The 15,261-nt window shown below is 41.7% G+C and overlaps 1 long non-coding RNA gene across 1 annotated transcript in view; it reads right to left on the minus strand.

The window, feature by feature from the left end:
* Positions 1 to 2,304: 2,304 nt before the first annotated feature.
* LOC308571833 overlaps positions 2,305 to 15,261 on the minus strand; it is a 46,485-nt gene continuing 33,528 nt past the window's right edge. Inside the window, exons 2-3 of the long non-coding RNA XR_014001597.1 lie at positions 5,832 to 5,937; positions 2,305 to 2,346 (exon numbers count right to left, since the gene is read on the minus strand). This is a non-coding gene — a long non-coding RNA (uncharacterized lncRNA). The remainder of the gene's footprint in view (positions 2,347 to 5,831; positions 5,938 to 15,261) is intronic.

The raw sequence follows: 15,261 nt of genomic DNA on the forward strand, positions 1-15,261 counted from the left end.
GCCCCAAAACACTGGGGGGGGGGGGCAAGATCTCAGCCCGAAATCGCACAAGAACATGGCACCCAAAATGGCTGCCATGTTTTTGCAGGTAAAAAACAGGATGTCCTGTTTTTTCCCAGGCAGTTGACAGTAGGTGGAACATAGTACTGCTCTAAATAAAAAAATTCTGAAGATATCTGAAGAAGTGTGCATGCACACGAAAGCTTATACCAAGAACTAACTTAGTTGGTCTTTAAGGTGCTACAGGAAGGAATTTTTTTATTTTGACTATGGCAGACCAACACGGCTACCTATCTGTAAATAGTACTGCTCTGTTCACTTTTGTCTTTGGCTCCACCCACAGCTGACATGCAGGATCTGGAAGGTTCCTCGAGAGGGATTGTAGCCCTCAGGCTGAGAAAAGGTTCCCTTTTCCAGCCTAAAGCAACCTGCTAACTGGGTATGGAAGCTTTAGGTAGGGAACAGAAGTAGGATATTACCATTTACTAAAGCTATATAACACAACACAGGAAAACAAGAATGATGACTGCCATCCGTGTCAAGGTCCACCTCTCATTTTAGGACTCCTTGGTGGCTTCTCCATTGATGTTGTTGCCAGCATGCATACTTCTTGGAGACTGCCTTTTTGGCAGATCATGTATTGGGCCTTTAATGCAACTTCATATAGAAATTAAATGGAATACTATTTATATATGCTATAAAAATTTACTGCCAAGTTGCTATTTTAAAACCCACATAATCATTTCAAGTCACACTGGTTAAAGATTTACAAGATTTTTTAAAAAACTAAAAAAAAAGTTTGACAATTTAGCCATCACCACAGAGTCTCCACGTAATAGCTAGCTTATTAACATGCAAGTCTGGAAGCAGGGGTGTCTTCAGTTTATTTCTATTTCCATTTGCTCCACACTTTTGTGTTTATTTCTAGTTTTAAAACAACTCTGTATATCTGGAAGAATTTCCATGTTTTCTTGTGATTATTTGCACTAATAAAAACATACTCATTTTCTCAAAAGTGTAACATTTAGTTTAATAATCTTTCTTTCTCTTCTCCTGTCCTTCTGCTTAAGGTTTATTTTCTCTGTGTTTGTCTTTCTCTTTCTCTCTTTAGACTGAAAGGGTCTGGCATGGGCTACAAGTAAAACACCAACCCATGTATGCATTCCATGCACAACTTTTTAAAAGCCCTAATCATGTTCTGGTAGTCTGGAAATACATGCTATTGGACATGCAGTGCTAGGTACTGGGATGAAGAGCCTATGCCCCTCCAAATGATGATGGGCTCCAACTCCCATCAGCACCAGCCAATGTGGCCAATGCTCAGGGATGCTGTATGCAAATAGATCACTGCATGTAGCATGTGCATTTAAAAATGCTCCGAATCTTGGAAAAATGCACTGAACTTTTCTGTTTAGAAATGTGATTTGCTGAGATCCACATCCCACATGTTGAACTCAGGAATATCTCGTTTCTGTATTTTGATTGGATCAAGCAAGCGTTCAAACCGGTCCTGAAAGGCCTACATTGGCTCCCAGTACATTTCCAAGCACAAAGTTGGTACTGACCTTTTTAAACCCTAAACAGCCTTGGCCCAGTATACCTGAAGGAGCATCTCCACCCACATCGTTCAGCCAGGACACTGAGGTCCTCCTCCGAGGGCCTTCTGGCGGTACCCTCACTGTGTCTGCCCTGTGAAACGCCCTCCCATCAGATGTCAAGGAAAAAGCAACTATCTGACTTTTAGAAGACATCTGAAGGCAGCCCTGTTTATGGAGGTTTCTAATGTTTGATGTTTTATTGTGCTTTTAATTCTGTTGGGAGCCGCCCAGAGTTATGGGTGGGGTATAAATAATAAATTATTGTTATTGTTATTATTATCATTGATGCTGAAATATTCACTCAAGTAAATTCACTAGGCTTTCCCCCTTACTGAGCAGAGTAAACACTTCTGTCTTCCTTGTAACAATTTTTAGATTTTATTTCCTCAGTCACTATTGTTCTCCCCCCCCCCACTCCTTTGTGAGTTGTGGGAGGTTTCGGTCAGCGTCCTGTAGAAAAGACAGTCCTGAAGTCCTTTGTGAAAATCTGTTTATTTACACATGTAGAAGATGAGAGACAGATAGGATGGGAAAGGAAAGTTAGCAAAGGCAATGCTAGCCCGAGGCAGAATTAGCTGAGGCTTCGCTGTAGAATGGGCTGTAGTTTAGCAGTTGATCTCATTCTTTGCATGCCTAAGATCCCAGGTTCAGTTCCCAGCAACTCCAATCTAAGAACTTGAATGAGGTAGCAAAGATGGGGGTGGGGACTCTGGAGAAATGTATGTAGTCAGTGGTGGCCTTGTCAGACCTAGGGATGGGGGAGAGATTTGATTAAGTTTGCATGTAAAAGTGAACCTATCTAATTTGCAATATGCAGACTGAGGCACAGTCAGCCTTTGGAACCCACACATCTCCTAATCTTGCAGTGCATTTCTGCAGCCAAGTAATGTGAGCAAAAATGCAAATATAGTGCCAAGGTAAAGTGTGGATATAAATGCATATATTCGGGAAAATAACATACAAGAATGCATTGTATATGGGGAAATTGCATTAGGAAAATGTGTACACTAGGCAAAACTGCAAACATCACTTCCATCGGTGGCAGTGGATTCCATAGCTTTACTGAGCACTGGGTGTAAAAGTTCTTTCTTTTATCTTTTATGTGTGCACATGAACTAAGTTTTCACAATACAATACTGAATCCTGATTATGAAAATCCTATGGATAAATGTTCTTCCTAATGTCCATTCTTTATGAGGAGCTCAGACTGTTATAAACCCTGAATAGTTCTGTACAGCATTCAGGCACCCTGGTGGATGGCGAATACGCTCATCCTAAGCATGTTGCTGTACAGCCTTCATTCATTCCAGTAAAACATCAGAAGGCCTGCTGCAGAAACCCAAGTAAATGAATGGATGTTACACAGCGGTAATGTTTGGAAAATTGCAGGCAGTGTTTCAGCGGCATTCCCTCTTAGTAGAATGACGCCACAGAGAGATCCTAGTTGAGTAGTCTAGCATCTGTGTCCGTGTGTGTGTCTATCAGAAAATAGCTGCTGCCTCAAGGCCTGCGTTCTTCTTAGGGTTTGTTTGCTTTAATTAAATACTGTTTTCAAAAGTATATTTTAAGTCAATATTCAGTAAATATCCTTCTCAGTTTTTCTTTCTTCCTTTCTGCAGCTTGACACTTCTATTCGGAAGGGTGCATTGATTCGTGGATTTGACTTGGTTACCTTGGCAAGTAACTTTGACAAGAGTGCCAAAGTAACTAGGCTAATGGGCCAAGAGCACAAATATTAAGGGGGAAAGAAAGAAAAATGGTTTGACTGACAAAAGCAATTGAAAAAGAGAGAAGGGATGCCTGGTTTATAGAAAAGTGCTTGCTATACTATTTTAATGTTAAAATTGCTGGTTTTCGTTTACCACCCACTGTTCTGCCCAGATGGGATCGCCTAGAGCAGGTATCTAATATTTGTAGGCATTGGAAAGCTCTGGAATTAATACAGTTTGGTGCAAATATCTGTCTAGCCTGATCTGAGTCACCCTGACAGACTACCTTTAACCCACAGGATCTCTGGGAAATATTGGGTCATGTCACAAGTAAAACACAAGGTAATCACTGAAAGAGGCACACACTTCCATCATCTAAAGGAGAATCTAGATTGACCTCCAACCCGGAGGAAGTCTGTCCTTTGTTAGGTTCTTCCTACTACAAGACTAGGAACTGGGAAGGACCAGAACTCTATGATCATTCCACAAAGCTGCTACGCACAGCTGTTACAAGAAAGAAGATTCAAACTAAGCATTAAGAAGAACTTTTTGATGCTAAGAGCTATTTGACATTGGAACAGACTCCCTTGGAAGGTGGTGGACCCTTCTTCATTGGAGGTTTTTAAGCAGAGGCTGGGTGGTCATCAATCATGGATCCTTTGGTTGAGATTCCTGCAGGGGTTGGCCTAGAATCTAGATGACCCTTGGAGTCTTTCCAACTCTACAATAACAGCCACGTCACAATACATAAAATGCCACAGTACATTAAAAAGCCATATAAAAAGGTCAAATGGAGCAACAACAATCACGCTGGGCTGGCCAGGACTGATGGGAGTTGTAGTCAAAGACATTCAGAGGAACAGCAGGTTGGCAAAGGTTGACCAAGGTACCACCTGGTGATAGGAATGAGTGCAGCAAGCATGTTCCCTCTCTCACCATCCCCAAGACAAAAGGGCCCATAGGATTTTTTTGTTTTAAGTGCATTATATTATTGTTCTTGTTCTCCACCTGGGATTGAATTCATTGAAGGGGTGACCAAAATTTAAAATAAAAATGAGTTCTTTAATGTCTCTAGGGAAACCCCAGTGGTGCATGTGTGGAATAGCACAACATACTAGAATTCGTAACTTGTAGAAATTTTACACTTAATTAAGAGGATCAAATTCTTTAGGCTGCAATCCTAAGCACACTTACTTGGGAGAAAGTTCTGTTGACTCACTTCTGAGCAGACGTGGTGAGGATTGCACTTTCAACTTGATTTTGTGCAAAACAGACAGAAAATCCTTATACATAAGCTACTGGTGATACGTTAGCTTGCAGTTACAATTTCTACCTCTGGCTTGCAAGTGATCTTTAATGCAGTTTATTAGGGGGAAAATTGGGAGGAGGTATGTTTCCAGAAAACACAGTTGATTTTTGTTTTGGACAGAGGTCAGGTTAACAATCCACATTCCTCTCTTATTGGGACATAAGGGCAACAAATCGAGCCAAAACATTTCAGGAAAGCTTTACTGCTTGTAGTCTACCTGCTCTGTGTATTTGTGAAAGTTGGCCAGAGGGGATGAAAGGGGGAGAGAGAAAGAGAAGCAAACACACACACACACACACACACACACACGAATGGGCTCCAGGTTGGAAAAAGAAACAACATTGCAAAGGTCAATGTTCAGATGATGGTATCACATCCTCCTTTCATCCCAGCAGTTCATGCGAAGGCCGGGATCCTTGCTTGGCTTTACTTTAGGGAAAACTCTTGCTTTATTTGTTCACGTTGAACTGCTATCAGAGCTCAATGTCTCAGTGTTGTGTTTTAATAACATCAGTTTCCCCAGACCAGATACATATGAAGTCAGTTAGACGAATCTATAAACAATGGATAGTCACGCAACAGAGGATTTTTGATTCCAAGATAACCTCTTTGAGGGCACATCTAGTGAAGCTAAGGCCAGGTCCTTCAGGCAGCCTCAAAGGAAAACTCTTAATTTCAATGGGATGAAGCTGAAATATTTCTCATTTAGGGTGTTGCTTCCCCCACCCCATTCCTTAGGTTTGTGAAGGTTGTTCAGATCTCCAGAAAAGCATTTCCATTCTTAAAAGTGTATAAAAGAAGATAGCATTTCAGTGCTCATAGAGCAGATACTAGATTTCATTCCTGACAGACTCAAACCCATGAGACCTTCATTGTGGGTGGAATGCAATTCCATTAATTTGTCCTAGGTTTTATGTTTGTCAGTTACTTGTTCTTCTTAGGTGAGCTGTTGAAGTGACTAATGGTTGTGATTCTTATATCCCAGTGTCTCAATGTTTCGATTCTTATATCCCAATAAACCTAACCAAGTTTATTTGGAAGACATCCTGCTTATTGAACATTCATCCTGATTCATTTGCGCTGAGTTTGTGGGGAAGTTAAACAAATTGAGCAGTTTATTGAGCATTCATTCTGATTTGTTTGCAGTGAGGTTATATGATGTTGAGTTGAGCCACTATTATCCCACACTTTCCAGTGCATTTGACCATCACTTACCTTACGCAGAAAGTCCTATTCTGAGGAGGAGTGGGTTCATTATGCCAGAGCACTGCTCAGCTTTAATTGTGCAATCTGAATTTCCTGATATGTAATTAGATCCCACCTGAAAATAATAAGAGTCTGGAAGCACCTCCGCTGAAGGGCTGAAGTCTTACTTTTAACATAAAACAAACTCAATCATTTTTGCTTGAAAACATATTTTAATTTAGCTTTAATAAGCATGCTGTAATAAGGGAATATAATAGGTAAATAAATTTTATGGTAAAAATGACAGAGCCCTCAGGCACTCAAAAGACTTGCATATTTATTGTAACCTAGGATTTCAAAGGGTAGAGACCACTTTGTCATCTTACGTTTTTAACATGCCTCTGTGTTGCTTTTCAAGCAACCTGAAATTCTACATTTAATACCAGGCTGCAATACTGAAAATATATCTGAGTACTGTAAAGGTAAACCTCATGTGGTTTAATCATCCTTTGGTAAAGGTGGTTAGCAGATATATTTTTTTTCAGCAGCTGGCCTTAACAATGGCTAAAGGAATAGCCAAAAATTCTTCTGAAGGGAGAGGACCAATTTGGAGTAAGGGGTGTGTGTTTATTCCCCCCTCTTTGGACTGGGAATTGTATTATCATGGGGTGGGTGTGTAGACATAGTCACTGGGCGGGGGGACAGAGGGAGAACAGAACCAAGCTTGGGTACAAGCTGCTCAGCAGATCTGATATTGGAGCAATGGACTTTAGAGTGTTAAGCTATAGGCCCCCATCTAGACTCAGTCTCTCTATCTACTATATATTTTGGGAAGTGGCTTATCCATTTTTTTCTCCATAGTTTTGGATGCCTCTCAAGATGTCATCACCAAACTTGGCATGAAGTTTCACAAAGTGGGATCCATGTCAGGTTCCAGTAGTGTTAACAGTATTCTACCTAGAGTCATGCCCTCCTTCTAACCCTGTGTGCATTTTTGCTCACATCAAGGCATGCTCTGTTTATTGTTCATATGTTTTGTTTTGCTGTAACTGGTTGCATTACTTTCTCCTGGGCTATAATACTGTGTTCCAAGTTACAAATATTTCATCATGAGAGGAAACCTAGCATGTTGACCTGAGCTATTATGAATTGAGCGGATAACTTTATTTTAACTGGGAAAAGAATTATTTTTCTCATTTTCTCAACTGGAGCATTTTCTGCAAGAGAACTACTGTCTCTTGTGTCTTCATTGCTTCTCTCCTTCCTTCCTCTTCCCTAAAAATAACTATGTTGTACTGTAAGTTTTCAGCATTATTGCTGAAAAACTAACATCCAGGATTTCCATTTTCTAATTATAATATAATCTTAACTGCTACAATAATAGCTGTTTTTAATGTTACCCATCACCTTCCCATTATTCATAGATGGTCCTTTGTTTTCAAAAGATACGGACCAGAATATTTATTTTTTTAATGGCCTTTGGGCTTCTGCTTCTTAAACAGTTTCAAATGCACCCTTGCAGATGGGGTGGCTACTTACATATCATAAAAAGAATTGGAAATGCCACCAACAAAATGTGTGCATGCTCATTTGTATGTATAGATGCACACAGAGAAATTATTGTTGGAATTTAAATAGAAATATAGCATGTCTTACTACACTGGGGAAGGCTGTGACCAGGTCACCAGTGTGCCTCCTCAATCTGCTGTCCATATGCTGACTGTTGATGGGCAGCTTCAAAACTGCTGCTCTCCCTTCTTATGGTTCTTTATCATTAAACTGCAATTGGACCAGGCAGCCCTTCAAAAGGAGGACACCTTCAAATGGAGGAATGTGAAGCCTGACACATGGCCATCCTTCGTTTCTAGGGGTATTTGTTATTCAAAGAAAGGGGATGCGCAATTCAAGGCATGCAGGGACTTTCCCTTATGTCTCTCCCTTGGAAAGCTTGTCCTTCAGGACTAGAGCCACAACAGGACAGGTAAGGGGTTGAGAAAGAATGACCTTTTGGGTGCTCCTAGGACCTAGGTAAAGGATGGGAGAAATTTCACTTGACATGAACAGCCTAGCACAGTGCTGCTCCAACCATGGGCTGGGGCCTCTGTCCAATTTCAGTGAGGCTTTAGTGCCATATCTCACTCAGGGCCACCTCACTCAGCTATGACATAGCCTTTTCGTTGGACCAGTAGCAGCCCAGCAGCCCCTACATGCTGAAAATGAGAGACTAGAGTTTGCTGTAGAGGAGAAAGCAAGGAAAGAGAATCTTCCCTCCTCTGGAGAAGGTGCTGAAGGAAATTAGAGAGAGGGTTTTTTTATAAAAAAAAAGATATATACAACAAATTGGGAATGCACAGGAAGTTTTTAGAGTTGCACTACCCTTTTGTGGCTGTTGGGCCTCAATAATTTTCAGCTTTCCCAACTGTGCCTTGGCCGTAGAAGGGTTAAGAACCCACAGCCTAACATACAGTGGTACCTCGGGTTAAGAATTTAATTCGTTCTGGAGGTTCGTTCTTAACCTGAAACTGTTCTTAACCCGAAGCACTACTTTAGCTAATGGGGCCTCCTGCTGCCGCTGCACCGCCGCTGGGCAATTTCTATTCTCATCCTGAAGCAAAGTTCTTAACCCGAAGTACTATTTCTGGGTTAGTGGAGTCTGTAACCTGAAGCGTCTGCAACCTGAAGCATCTGTAACCCCAGGTACCACTGTATATTTGTCACAACAGGAGCAGCTTAAGAGAGCAGAATATGATTTGATAATAATGGACGTCTCTGAGAGCCTTAGGAGCCAACTCCAGGGCGCTGTGGGTGTTTGGGCATGCACAATATAATTGTGGGAGCCAAGCACCCACAAAGTCAATGAAAGAAGCCAGCAGGCAGCAGCTGTGCTGCCTCTGAGAGAGAAGTAGTTCAGCTCTGCCATCCGCAACCAGCCAGTGAGTGAGGGGCTCGGTGAGGGGCTCAGACATGGAGGCATTCTCTCTGAGCCCTTCCCCATGGAAAAGAGTGCCTCACTGGCTGCAGAGAGGAGAAGGGAGAGGAGTCACTGCTGCTGTCTGCCGCAACACGGACATGCGACGTCACATGCACACACCTGCACATTGTGCATGTGACCTCACATACACTATGTGCAGGTGTGTGTGGTGTCACACGTCCACATTGCGGAAGGGCACCCACAATCCTGAGGACCAGATGGTGCCCCTTCTGGGAGCTTCTATACGCCCTGCTCTCCAGACACAGCAGGGCTGTAACCTAGGAGTGTTGGGGAAAATTGCAGTGCTGTGGATGAGAGCTCTCCTGTAGGTAGCTTGACTCTGCCTCCCCTCAGTGAGTTCTACAGTGTATCTGTTCACAGGATGAGATGTGTAGCCAACGTTTCTCACAAGCTGTTAAACCAAAGCGAACCCTTTGCCAAGTGTTTCAAATGTGCGTATATATCTGTGCTAAGTGGCAGGAGGCATCAAGTAGCTCTTTATAGTCTTTCACTACGAAGTGCTGATGAACAGAAATACCAAATGAATGGCTTCCAGAAACAATGGGGAAAGCCATCACTCTTGTTTCTCTTTGGCATCAGTTTCTCTTTAAAAGAGAGGGGAGGCTGGGGGGGGGGGGAGAGAACCAAGGAAGAATTAATTTCAAAAGAAGAAAGCATGTTCAACATATTTTTAAATAACTCACTTGATTTACAAAATAGAGTAATGGGGGCCATGCTCATAAATATACATATATGTATATTGCCCAGAATGCAAAACAATTCCATCTGGAGAATTGGGTATTGTTTTGAACAAAGGGCTTCCACTCCGAGTCATTAATAGTGTATTTTATTAAAGGAAAATTGGCTTCAAAAGCGGTTGGGATTTGTGGGAATAAAAATAAAACTGGGATGAAAGTAATTATCCTCTACCTCGTTCCTTCCCTCATGCTCATTTGTCTCTCCTAGGCACAGACAGCAGCAGCAACTCGGCTGTCTTCTGTTCTTTCCATGTTTGATCTTTTCCTGCTTTTTCTTCTGCTGGATGTTGGCGCCAAAGGGAAGGCGGTACATCATGTCCGCACTGTGTGTGAGATCTGGTCTTGCAACTTGCAACAGGAGATCATCAGAGGGGGAAATGAGATCTCCCAGGAATCCATGCAAATAATTTATTTATTTATTTAAAAAAATAAATAACAACACAGTGACCAATATTAGATCCATACATTTGGAGATGGACCTTTGGCTCTCTATGACTTCTAGTTGGAAGAAAGGGGAGGTTTCTGACCATCAACCCAAATATGTCAATGTCCAAATTGTGAAATTAATTTTGAAAAACCAGAAAGCGGTGGAATCATAGGAACACAGGAAGCTGCCTTATACCAAGCCAGACCATTGGTGCATCTAGTTCACTACTGTCTACACTGACTGTCAATGACTTTGCAGGATTGCAAAGAAAGTGCTCTTCCAGCCCTACCTGGAGAGGCTAGGGATTAAATCTGGGGCCTTCTGCGTGCAAAGCAAATGCTCTCTCACTGTGCTATGGCCCTTTCCCACATTTAATATACTGCTTATGTTGCCAAAACAGCACCATCCATGCAAAAGAGGAAGGTATCAGCCTCCCACCGCCCCGCTTGCAAACATGTTTTGTTTTAAGGGGGGTTAAGGAAGGACACCCCCCCAAAAAAAACCCAGGCCAAAAAGAACTCAGCCACAGAGTACTTATTATTTGCTGAGGCGGGGAATGGAAAACTGTTTAAGAGAAAGAACAGAATGGAGTGTCCTGGAAAGGGTCTGGCTGGCTGGCATGCACCCCGAACAGGAGCATTTGGTTCACACTACAGTATTTTGCTGCATGTTCCATTTATCACAGGAGTGCTGTTCTTCGTTGTGCCTGTGTAAAATGCCATCTTGTTCTCAGCGCCTGGCACATACTACATTATGAAAACAAAATAGAAAATCCTTGAGCTAAATAGAATAGAGAACTGTTTCCTGTACTTCTTGGCCATGTGGTGGGGGCAGAGATTCTTTTCATTTGAATGCGAGAAGAAAGGCTGTCCAAATGCTGCTTGTCAAAAGCAATCTTCTGTTGCTAAGATGAGATCTCTTTTATGTTTAAGGAATATGCAAAATCCCTCTATCCTGACTGCTCATCATCTCTTTGGGCCATGTCGTCTGCTGTTTATGTATTTCAGAGGGCAGGTAATTATAATTCTGTGGCCAGGTAACAGTCAATTATTTTCCTGTGATGGAGACTTACATAGAAAGGTCACCCTCAATCCACTTTTCCATGGTCTGCCTCATCTCTCCTTTTGCTTCCAAGACACCGCAAGATAATTTCGCCAGAATGCTGCCGGCTTACAACTAAACCCTTTCAGACCAAGAGCAAAGTTGCAAGAGGTGGTTTCTGTGGTGGGGCACCGTGCCGGGACTATAACCACACTTAGCTTTAAATGCCATTACAAGGCTACAGAAAATATGAAAAAACACCATAAATAGACATTTTCAGAAAATCCGTTCTCAGCCGGTAAGATTAAGTAAGACTGGCGTGCATCCTGCTTATAAAATAAGCTGGAAACAAGGTGAAGGACAGCAACACCTATGGCTCAGATTCGCTGTCAAGTTCATACTAAACCAAATTGAAAGGCTAGAAGCAGCAACATTAGAACCCTGTCAAATAGTCTTGGGTAAAAGACATCGCAAGCTACTATTTCACATAAGACAAAATACACAGTCTCTGTGTCATTGCCATATTTAATCTCTACTGTTATGTACGGATCTGAAATAGATGGAATAGAAATATATAATACCTTAAGGGCTGAGAGGGGGAAAGCTTTCTTTAACAGAACATCCTTGGCTCATAAAATTCACCATCTCTGCTCCATGTGATTGCTTTTTAGTCAATTGAAGGGGGGGGGATACCCATGAACAGCTCTTAACCATGATACCTCAAAGGATCGTCCATGAATTAAAACCATGAACCTCTGAATGCCAAAGGGACCTTCATTTTCATTTACTGGCTCACCAACGTTGGTCAAAATGCTGGATTACACAAGTCTCTGGTCTGATCCAGCAGAGTAATTCTTACAACTTTTGTGATATTCTACTGACATTGAGGAGGTGGAGTACAAAACTACAGTTTTCAGAGTTCCCTTCAGTGATGGTATGCCCAAGCGAACTCAGTAGCTTGTAAAGAGTCGGGAATTTAAAGAAGGCCCTTTTGATAATCCTCTCTGTTGTCATTGTACCTCTTCCCTGCCTCCACCCTAGCAGCAGATGAAAGGTGTAGGAAATGGGAAGGAAACTGGAAATGGTGGAGGGGATTTCCAGGCCTAGATAGTTCCCAGCTTTGGGGAGTTCTCAGAAAAAAAATTAGCATTTCCAAATAAACTCAGAGACAGACCCAGTTCATTTCCAGATGAAATGGGTGGATTTCACCCATCATTCCAGAAATATAATAGTAACCAGCATTTGTCATGCAGTAACAATATTTGATAAATAGTTTGTAATAGCGTTCTGAGTTGTGAATCGGAAGTCCTGGTTCAAATATTGGTTCTTTTGTGAGTTTGCTAAATGGCCTTGGGCAACTCACAACCTGTCTTAGCATCAGCTTCCTATCTGCAATATTGATGTTGTAAGAATTACAAGACAATGTGTGTGAGGCACATCATACATTCAAAAGCAAAATAGGAGTTTTATGTATTATTCATTTCTTCGTGTAATCAATAAAAAAGGGAAGAAGACGGATGCACAAAAACAGTGACAAGTCAGAAAATCAAAACCAACTTGAAGTATTTCATTTTCTAGCCAGCTATAGTCAATATGAAAGTGGGCTGTCTGGGCGTTGAGTCCTGCAGAAGCCTTGATTGGATAATACCACTACTTTTCATCCTCTTTACATTCTCAAGTCTATTGTCAATGTGCCAATCTGAATGTTCTTGCTTCAGGGCCTAACTGGCTCTGATGTTTGTGAATCTAACATAAACCTTGTGACTGGAGACTCTTATCATTAGCAACACTCTAGTGAGTAAATTGTTTTCATGCAATGAATGTTAACAGCAGCAAGTCGCCCTCAAAGATTTTTTTAAAAAAATCATCAACAACAACAACAAAATACTATGAAGGACATTGATCTGCTGTGAGCACTGACCTCAGCACAGGCAAGACTACCCTGGACAGCTCCATGCAGGGCTCAGGCTGGAGACTTCATGAGACCAGAGTTAGAGGTTGCTACAGCAGCAGTCATCTTCAGGCTGAGCCTTAAATGAGAGCTTAAATAAGAGCCTTCGTTGAGTTGGCAAGGTTCTTCTGAGGCTGGCCATGAGGACAATTCTCTCTCCCACTGTGAATCCCTGGCTTCAACCTTGGAGGAGAGTCTGACCCAACAGTCACAGCAGGCAAAATCTTGATTATCCTTCCTATTTAGATATGTTTTGAAAACAGAGGAATTGAGGCATGTCCACAGCTGAGGGATCAAGAGTATTTGGAATCAAATATCAAAGAAGTTGGTTCATTTTAGGTAGGTTTGATTTTGTGAATTGGATTTAGTAATAGCCCTGGTGTGCAGGGTCACACGCATCATGCACACGCACAAGTTTCCTTCACTTTCTCCTCCCCCTCCTTCATTAGGAGACACTGAATTCATAACAAATACATTTCACATTGCAAAGCAAACACTGTCATTAGCTGTGCTTTTTTTGGCCTGAATGTGTGTGGTAAAAAGTCTAGTAACAGTTGGCAAGGCTTTTGCAGGGAAGCAAGGTTCCCATGGTTAGATCTAAAGCCCAAATACTTGGAACAAATTAACACCAGCCAAGAAAGTGAGGCTAATTACTGGAACATTTGGAAGATGAGGTCTCCCTAGCTTGACACAAAAAAATGAGCAATTTGCTCTCTAGTTCCTCTCTCTTTCTTCCTGTTGTGTCTCTGCTATAAATGTAGGAGATATCGGGGCTATGGAAAACACAACTTCCTGGTCTAGAAACCTCCCAGTCTATCAGGTCAATGCGACCAAAGACTCCGGGTGGTATTTCAGAATTGAGGAATGGGGCCTTAGGAAGCTGGCTGTCCTTTTGTCTATGTTTTCTCATTAGTGGTTTTGCATCGTTGAAAGGCATCTTCATTGGAGGCTCAACATGCTGCTTTAATCTGGGGTGGGCACTGAGGCTTTTGAAAAAGCAGAGTGCAAACAATTCAGCAGAAGAACAGTCATATTTGCTAATATGTTCTTTGGAGAGTGACTCTATAAATCCTGTGGGCCCTGCTGGAACATCTGCCTTTGGTAACATTTTAATGGGGCAAAATTACTCAGAAACCACATTGATGTTGACCTTTGATGCATGTGTGTGTGTGTGTGTGTGTGTGTGTGTGTGTGTGTGTGTGTACCCCCCCACATACATACACACACACACACATACACACCACATCATATATATATGGAACATATATCACATGAGGCTTAACAGATAATGCCTGATAAATTATAAGGGCAGAAAAGTACAGCATCATACAAGTCATGACTTTGGGGAGGCTCAATGGTCATTCAGGAAAACCAGTTTGTATTTTATATGGCTCAAATTGATACCACAACATGGGAAAGATTTGCATTGTGTGTGTTGCCAAATATGCAACAAGCTCTGTTTGGAACTCTCTGGATGAGATTTGAGTTTGGTTTCCATGAGTCAAGCTTCCTTCCACGTGACTTCTGTATGTTTGGCAAACGCACTTGCCATATCATTGGTACTCAGCTGCACTTGTGCTGGACTGGCCCCAGGGCTTAAATAAATGACCTATATGCATTACTGTTCTGCCCCTGCTAGTTCTCTCTTTCTCTCTCTCTTTCAGACACACATCTTTCTGGCAACCTCCACAACCCTATTTATTGGTGGCAATAATTAAAAATATATATTTATATCCTGGTTATCACAGTTGTGCAAAAGTTATCACAGTAATGCAGAAACATAAAAAGTCAGTAGTTAAAGCAGCTACAACTTTGAGTCGTGAGTCAAGATATTAACAACACAGTGTGGGGAGGGGGCTGCCTGGTTGGCATTGACCCATGACAGGGCCTTTTCAGTGGTGGTTTCCCATTTCTGGAATCCTCCACCTGGTGAGATGCATCTCCCTCCCTCATTATTGACTTTCAGGAGGATTTAAAAACATTCCTGTTTACCTAGTCATTTGATGGCTAAAAGATACTGTTTCTGGCAACTTTGAAATTACTGTTTAAGAGAATTTCTTTAACTGCTTTTAAAATGTATTTTTAAAAAATTAATGTGCTTGCCTTCCTGGGCTCCTTTGGGAAATAATAGTAGTAGTACAGTGCTACTACTGATAATAACACTCAGAAGTATGCCCCAGTGTGTTCACTTAAGATTACCCCCATGTAAGTGCACACAGAATTGCATCCAAAGACACCAACTTTTCTTTTTTTTTTTTTGCCTTTAAATTTTTATTAAGGTTTTCCATTAAAAAACACCAAACATATCCATT

This window comes from Podarcis bocagei (assembly GCF_964188305.1).
Source record: "Podarcis bocagei genome assembly, chromosome: 1".
Lineage (NCBI taxonomy): Eukaryota > Metazoa > Chordata > Lepidosauria > Squamata > Lacertidae > Podarcis > Podarcis bocagei.